Source organism: Lemur catta, chromosome 9, assembly GCF_020740605.2.
Source record: "Lemur catta isolate mLemCat1 chromosome 9, mLemCat1.pri, whole genome shotgun sequence".
In the NCBI taxonomy this organism is placed as follows: domain Eukaryota; kingdom Metazoa; phylum Chordata; class Mammalia; order Primates; family Lemuridae; genus Lemur; species Lemur catta.
Genome location: NC_059136.1, coordinates 60,122,225 through 60,130,901, shown reverse-complemented (window position 1 = coordinate 60,130,901; position 8,677 = coordinate 60,122,225).

Sequence of the window (8,677 nt, the reverse complement as noted above, 5' to 3'; positions counted from 1 at the left end):
AATTTCAATATTTATTTCACCAGAAACCTCAATGAATTACTTAGTGTCTTTAGAATATCCATGTGGTCCCCCAAATTTCCCAAACTTCCTTGCAATTAGGCAGAGTCATGTGATTAGTTTTGGCCAATGGGAAGAGAAATGTATTACTTCTAAGAGGAAGCATTTAAAAGACAGAGCTACCCTCTAGCTCTTTCCTGCCCTGCCATGATAGTTATGGAGGCCACGTGTTGAGATGAAGGCTCACAAGAACCTGGAGCAGCCTGGAGTGCTAGGTCACAACAAGAGGGACAGGCACCCTGGAAAGTCACTGATTTCCATCAAACTTTCTGTGAGCAGGAGATGAACTTTGATGTGCTAAGCCACTGAGATTTAGAGGTCCATTTATTAGCACAACATGGCCTATTCTTCCTTGACCACAGTCTCACAAGAATCATTCATTCTCATGACATCTCTCCAGAAATGGAGAAATGAAGGCACAGAAACATTTAGTGAGTTGCCTAAAATTAGTCAATAGTGAAATAGGATATTCTGCCTTCTGGGTGAGAGCCGTATTCAAAAGGCAAGTATTTTTCAAAAGCAGGTTGAGACTCACTAATTTTAAAATCAGCTTATTAAGTCACAATCTGGAATTTTTAAAAGGTAAATTAGGACACACTAGCCTAGGGTAGAAAATATCAGAATGCATTCCATTAATTATTGTTTTAGAAAACTTTAGTTAAAAAATACACATTTTATTGCATTATACATACACTAGGTGCATTAGAGAGTTGCCATGTAAAATGCATTTCTTACTGTGTCATAAACAAAAAGTTTGAAAAATACGGCATTAGACTCCAAAATAAGTTGTTTAATGAGAGGCACTTAGATAAAGCAATATAAGAATATTAATGAAGTGGATGCATTGTTCTGACACCATTTAATCAGAAGCTTTGTTCGCAGGGAAAAAACAGCACAGCATAAGAGGAGTTATGGATTCACTCTAAGATGTCAAAAAAGCCATTAAATAATAATTGAAATTATATTAAATGTAAGGGAAATGTAAGTGTATCTTGGGCAGCAGGAAAATAAGAGTGAGGATTTGGACTCACTCATTCATCCATTTGTTCATTCAAAAAACATTTATTGAGCACCTGCCTGTGTCAGACGTAGCCAGGCTCTTAGACAATGGCTGTGGACAAGATAGAAATGTTCTCTGCCCTTATGGAGCTTATAGTCTAAGCATGGAAGACAGACATTAGATCTTAAAAATACATGTTTAGTTATTGCAGTGAGTGCTAGGAAAGAGAAGACTGAATGCAGCAGTGTGCCGGTAAATGATTACCAATCTGCTCTCTGAGAAAAAAAACTTTTGTGTATATATGGGAACATATGTTTGCTATAAAACATACAGGATGTGTAGCACACAATTTTAAAATAATAATAAAATATTCGATACTCTATTGTAAATTCAATGCAGACAATTGATTCTTATGGAGCATTTTCACAAATTTTTGATGAACTCCTATATCTATAGCCAACATATGGTTGCAACTGAAGAGAGATTATAGCTCCAATGTGTCAGTGGGTATTTTAATTTATGTTAAAGAGTAAGATGAAAGTGAAACAATGAGGACTTATGTCAGAACTTGACTCATGCATCGATGGCATCAGTGATTTCTCTGCTGAATCAGATACATTGCTTCAAATGCTGGAAGAATATTTTCTCAAATTTTTGTGCTAATCACAAAGGAACTGTTTCAAACTTTTAAGTTTAATCTGCATTATTAACATTTTCTCCATCAGTTTTTTGTGGTTTTTTTGTTTTTTTTTTTTTTTCGTTTGTTTGTTTTTTTGAGGCAGAATCTCGCTCCTTTGCCCTGGCTAGAATGCCGTGGCGTCAGCCTAGCTCACAGCAACCTCAAACTCCTGGGCTTAAGCAATCCTACTGCCTCAGCCTCCCAAGTCTCTGGGACTACAGGCATGTGCCACAATGCCTGGCTAATTTTTTCTATATATATTTTTAATTGTCCAGATGATTTCTTTCTATTTTTTTTTTAGTAGAGACAGAGTCTCGCTCTTGCTCAGGCTGGTCTCGAACTCCTGACCTCGAGTGATCCTCCCGCCTCGGCCTCCCAGAGTTCTAGGATTACAGGCGTGAGCCACTGTGCCCAGCCCATCAGTTTCTTAAGTATAAAGGATAGATAAAATAATAAATCAGGCTTTGATTTGTAGCATTTGCACACTTCTGTGGTGGAAATGTCCATGGAAACAGCATGGCCAATTTCAAGCTACTGGGGTGACATCACAGGAAATGGAAAACAGAGGTGGGAATAGCTTTCTAGTACTACATCATTGTGTTGTATTTCTGCCATACCGATAGAATAGATATAAATAACCTCAAGAGCCCAAATAATAGCAAAATGTAGTAAAATAATTGCAGAGTGAGGAGCTTTGAGTATTTATCTTTGTTTTTAATATAATTTTTGTTAATACAATTTTAAGTGTATATAATTTAATTTTTAATTATGACTGTCCCCAAGAGAAGCGTTTGACAACTAGCCCTCAGAGCAGTGAAGTGGGGGAGAGACCTGATTCGTAGCATTGCCAACTTCTGTGGCATAAATACTCTCATAATAGCTCATTTCAAGCTGCCAACGTGACTTGATTGAACACAGACTTGAGAAGAGACGCACTTCATAGACTCACAACCGTACTTCAGCTCACCATTGATTTATATCTTTATCAACAGGCAGTGGTCACCAGCATGATGCTGCAGCTGGACAGAGCTGAAGTCTACTTCCAACTCTTCCACTGTGTGATTTTGGACAACTTCTTTAACCTCTCTAAGCTTCTATTATATTTCTTTATTCATAAACTGGGTATAATAGTAGTAGCTACCTCAGAGTTCGTGAGTGTTAAATGAGATAATGCATATAAAGTGCTTACCACAGTGACTAGTACATAGTAGGTGCCTAAGAAATGTTAGCTACTATCATCATCATCATCTTTATCAATCTCCTACCCTGTAAGGGTCACCATTCAGTGCTTCAGATTCACAGACATCACCATCCCCATCTGCAGGGCCTGCCAGTTGTCACAGGCAACCATATCTTATCTGGCTTATTGTACAAATATTTGCATAAGCATTAGCACACAAAAATCCTGTTATATTTTTGTTATTCAGCTTCAAACTAGTAGGAGATAAGTCTGGAATATTTGCCACTAAGAATGAATGGGACTAATTTATTTCCATAACAGAAAGAAAGAAACAGAGCTTGCCACTCGTTGAGTACCTCCTTTGTGACCCACAAGACCTCGTGCTAGAGATTTTCCCTGTTATCTAAATTTAATCCTAACAACAACCAGGAGATATTAAATCTTAGCCTCATTTCTATGGATGAGAAAACTAAGGCTCAAAGGGATTAAGTAACTTGCCTGAGGTTACACGGCTCGTGTTAGAGAGAGCCAGGATTCTTCTGATTCCGAAGCCACCCGCAGTACTGTACCACGGTATTAACCTCATCAGAAATACCCAACTGGTGAGATGAAATACTAAAGCAATGCAAGCATGCACAGCTGCCACACTGGATGGCAGTGAATGCATCGGACAATTAAGTTCTGACTAAATTGAAGCATGTTTTCCCATTATCCTAGTTAGGTTCCTGTTAGCCTGCGTGTTACAGAAATTCAATTAGAGTGTCTTAAACAAAGATTCTTTTTCTCATGTAACAAGAAGTGCAACACGAGGCTCCTTTCACTTCCTGATCATCAGTTTTTAGCACATGGCTTTCTTCTTCAGAGTCATAAGAGGGCCATCCCATCTCCAGGTGTTACTTCTACATTCCAAACAGGAAGAAGAAAAAAGACATATCTCTTCTAACTGTGCTCCTTTTCTATAAGGGAAATAATCAGTTTCCCAGGATCCCTGTCCTGTGGGCTTTTGCTTACATCTCAGAACTAGGTCACAAGGCTGCCCCTAGTTGCAAAGAAAGTTATTTCCTATTAACTGGACACACTAATGCTCTAAACACAATTGGGTCTCTGTTATGAAGGGAAAGGAGAGACTAAATGTAGGAAAAGCAAGCAGCAGGGTCTGCCCTTCCATGGGTACTCAGAGAAGCCTGGACTTTTTCAGGGTGGAAAGGAGAATAGACTCTTAGGATGTAAAGAGAACTTTGGGGTCACTGGTCTAGTCCAATTTCCTGCCTAACGAAGGAGTCACTTCTACAACTTCCCTAACAGTGGCCATCTAGCTCCTGCTGGATACAGACAAAGAAGCAATGTCTAAATGCTTGACTATTACATGCAAGAGAACAGGGTTTAGAGTCCTAGCAATAAATTGACTATAGAATTGTGGTCAAGAGCCAGAAAGAAAAAATATAAAACCAATGCATAGCCCACCCAGATAGCAAAGGGGGAATATTACAATATAGATGAGGGAGTACAGAATTCAATGAGTACTAATCATGCAGTAAAAAGATTTTAATCTTCAGCAAAAAGATTTTAATTCAATTAGATGATTAAAAGTTGGAAAAATTGGCAGGCTCACACCTGTAGTCCCAGCACTTTGTGAGGCCGAGGCAAGAGGATCGCTTGAGCCCAGGAAGTTAAGACCAGCCTGGGCAACGCAGTAAGAACCTGTCTCTACAAAAAAAAAGAAGAAGAAAAACAAAAATTGGTGGGGTGTGGTGGCACGAGTCTGCAGTCCCAGCTACTCCACAGGCTGAGACAGGGTGATTAATTGAGCCCAGGAGTTCGAGGCTGCAGTGAGCAATGATCATGCCACTGTGCTCCAGCCTGGAAGACACAGCGAGACTCTGTCTCAAAAAAAAAAAAAAAAAAAAAGTTGAAAAGATTAAGGATGAAATCTAAAAGATGCTTAGGAGACGCATGATGAAAGCATGGACTGCCCCCATTGACACAGCAAAAAAGTTAACTGTGAGAGAGGGCTTAGCATGTTAACCTGTGGCTTGAACAGAATTATCCTGGTATGGAGCACCCAGGTCCTGGCCTGGTTATCTAACTCAGTGGTTCTCAAAGTATGGTCCAGGACTTTCGGGAGATCTATGAGGGTAAAATTATTAATATCTTCCTAGTAATCCTGAGAAATCATTGGCCTTTTTCTCTCTCGTTCTCTCACTAGTATACAGTGGAGTTTTCTAGAGGCTACATGATCTGGGGTATCTCCACAGAGTGAATGCAGAAGCAGATATGAGAATCCAACTCTCTTTAATTACAGAAGACATTGAAAAAATTTGCAAAAATGTAAAACAATGCAACTTTTCTCACTAATATTTTTTACTACTTTTTTGCTTTATGTTAACATGTAATGGGGTTTTTATTGTCATTTTTTAAATGAATCAATGAAAATTTTTTAATGTCTCAGATTTAATTTCTATTATAGTAAATATAGTTATAACCCACATAAACAAAAGCTCTTTAGAGTTCTCAATAATTTTTTTTTTTTGAGACAGGTTTCACTCTGTCACCCAGGCTAGTAAAGTATTGCGGCACAATCATAGCTTACTGCAGCCTCGACCTCCTGGGTTCAAGTGAATCTCCTGCCTTAGCCTCCCAAGTAGCTGGGACAACAGGCATGAGCCACTGCACCCCGCTAATTTTTTAATTTTTTGGAGTGATGGGGTCTTGCTGTGTTGCCCAGGCTGTTCTCAAACGCCTGCCTCAGGCAATCCTCCAAACTTGGCCGTCCAAAGTGCTGGGATTACAGTGTGAGCCACTGCATCCAGCCTCTCAATAATTTCTACATGTAACAGGGTCCTGATACCAACAAGTTTAAGAACCACTGATCTAGCACATAATCCAAAGGGGAGTTTTAAGAACCAGTAACCCCAGCCTGAGATGATAAATCTGCTTGCTACATAAGCAACTCTACAACACCATGGCCACATCGAAATAAGAATAAGGATGATGAAGTAACCAAACCCCTGTATTAATTCTTTTGTGTTTAACCAGTGTTATAAACATCAAGAACATCTATGCATGTTTGCAGTTTAAGGTGTTTGGAATGTTTAAGAGAATGTGACATATTATAGAAATGACCTGATCCTACGATTTATTGTAATTTTCCTTTTTTTAAACTTATTTCAAAATGTGTAATACAATTTGATTACATTTATAAACAGTATTTAAATACTTAACATTTAGAAATCTGCATATTGGCTGGGCGCAGTGGCTCAACGCCTGAAGTCCCAGCTACTCGGGAGGCTAAGGTGGGAGGATCGCTTGAGCCCAGGAGTTCAAGGCTTGCAGTGAGCTATGATCATGCCACTGCACCCCAGCCTGGGAGGCAGAGCAAGACCCTGTCTCTAAAACAAATTTTTTAAGATGAAATATGTATATTAGTTTAATGTGTTTAGAATTACAAGAGCTGCTTAAATGCTTAGAAAGATTTTGCTTGTTTCAAACCTAACAAGAAAAAAGCCTGCATTTTCACTCTTTAAGATATTCAGATATATAGCATTTTATCAATTTCAGACACACATTTTTTTCTCATTTTAGCAAATGTGCAAAATGGATCTAGATGTGTCTTACAATCAATGTGATAAGATAGCATTGGCAGTGTTTTCCCTTTCTGGTAGTACATAAAATAATCATGTATCTTACAAATGATGGTATCTTAGATTTGATGCTATAGTATTAAACTCGTAAAAGTAGTTTAAAATGTTGAAGGAAACTCAATAAACGAGTTTTATTTAGAAGACTCTAATCTGTTGAATTTTAAATTAATAGAACACTGTTTTTTTAAGTGAAAGTAATTTTTCTTAATTTTTACAAAAATTTACAAGATTTATTAATAAAATAACAGGAGTCTCAAGTCTAACACAAAGGCATAAGAAAAACAAAATTTTCCAATTTATAATTCTAATACATTGAACATTAATTAAATACAAGCAAATGCAGACAACCCTTTCCATGCCCAATACTGCCCTCAGATAGAAACTCAAAGGACCTCATAAAACAGCATGCAGAATGGGGGTTACCGTCTCCACGGAGAGTTCTTCTTGATATCCAACGGGTTAAGAAATGTATCATTGCTTGTATACACCTGGAATATTCATCACTTTCTCAGTGATGAATTTTGAAGTTAAATCAATAGGTTCATTGTGATTGGCCTTACACAAATGCATGAACTTTTTTTCCATAACCAAAACGTTATATACAAGGAGTCCTACTGCACTGGATAATATGTCATGTGCGTTCGGAGAGGTTATCCTAGGAGAACACTCTTTGCAAGCACTGCTAAAACAGAGGATAATCAACTCATTAGAGGAAATGCTCCGACTGTAACAGTATTACCTACAAAGGCAAGAAGCAGGCAAGTGAAAACATCTCGTGTGTAAACCCTTCAATTGGCCCATGGCGAATAATATTGCCTGTCCTTCAAGTGACCAAGCTTGACCCCTTGTCTGTTCTCTATCCAGCCAGGAACCAGACTTTGGTTCCTCCTTTCACACAGCTCAGACCTACTCTTCCCTCCCCATTTTCACAGCCACCACCACACAATCGGCCTTTATTCTTTCCCATGAAATGCCTTCTAAACAGGGAAACATTTAAAAATTCAAAACCTAACCGTGACAGGCATCTCTCTCTTGATTATTATAGAATTTAATCTAAATAAAAGGCTAGTTTTGCTTTTTCTAAGGTGGTATCTATTTTATCTTCAGCAGATCCATAATGAACTAATACAGTACCTATATGTGAAAATACTAAAGAATTCTGCAATTCTTTTTGCAGTGCCTAATCTTTGGTGTCCTGCAGGAATACTGGTCCTCCCAGTGTCCATCAGCTGTCCCTCTGAAAGCCATCAGAGCTGACCCTGGGGCTGCCTGTGCAGTTGCTCTCGGAATGACCAGCTCAGCCTCTCCAGCCAGGGTCAGAACCTGGCAAAGGCGCCTTCACAGCCAATCAGCTGTTTCTTCTGGCTCTGTTTCAGTCCTGGTTCTACTGTGTTTAAAGGACTGGAAGTTAAATTTGAGCCAAAGAAATAGCTAGGAGGTGAAAGCAGCTAAGCCCCCACGGCTTTAAATAGAGTAAGACACTTAAATAGAGTAAGACAGGGAACAAGAAGCTTCCCTGGAGCGCTCCAGCGTGGTGAAAGGGATCTTTGATGAAAGTCGCTCTCTGTGCATCATTCCTGCGTGCACAGAGTCAAAGGCCAGGTCACAGCCAGTTTAAAAAAAAAAGGCAGAGGGAGCAGGGTCTACCTTTGCCAGGAGACAGATTATTGTCATTGTAAAGTATGGGAAACACATCACTTATTATGCCAGGGAAAAAGATGTTTTACACAACAAATGAGAGGAATGTGTCTATTGATCAATCATTTTATCTTACTCCTTTATCTAGGAATTACTGAACTTCAGATAAATGATTCTTCACCATGGGAGATATCAGTTCCTAAAGAATCCCCCAAAGATAAGGCCAGGCAGGCCCTTAAATGTGTGAAATATAAAGGTGGAAGACAGGAGTTAATAGGCAAGCACACCCCCACCTGAAGACATTCAGATTTTAAAATATTTATAATGAAAACACTGAACTGGCCTTACAAAACCAAAACACAGCTGCAGGCAAACCTGGCACACGGATGCTGGCTTTCCTCACTGGCTCTCAGGTTAAGCAAAGAGATTATAAAAATCATCCAAAGTTTGGAAACCTTTTTGGTTTTTTTAACTACATGGTT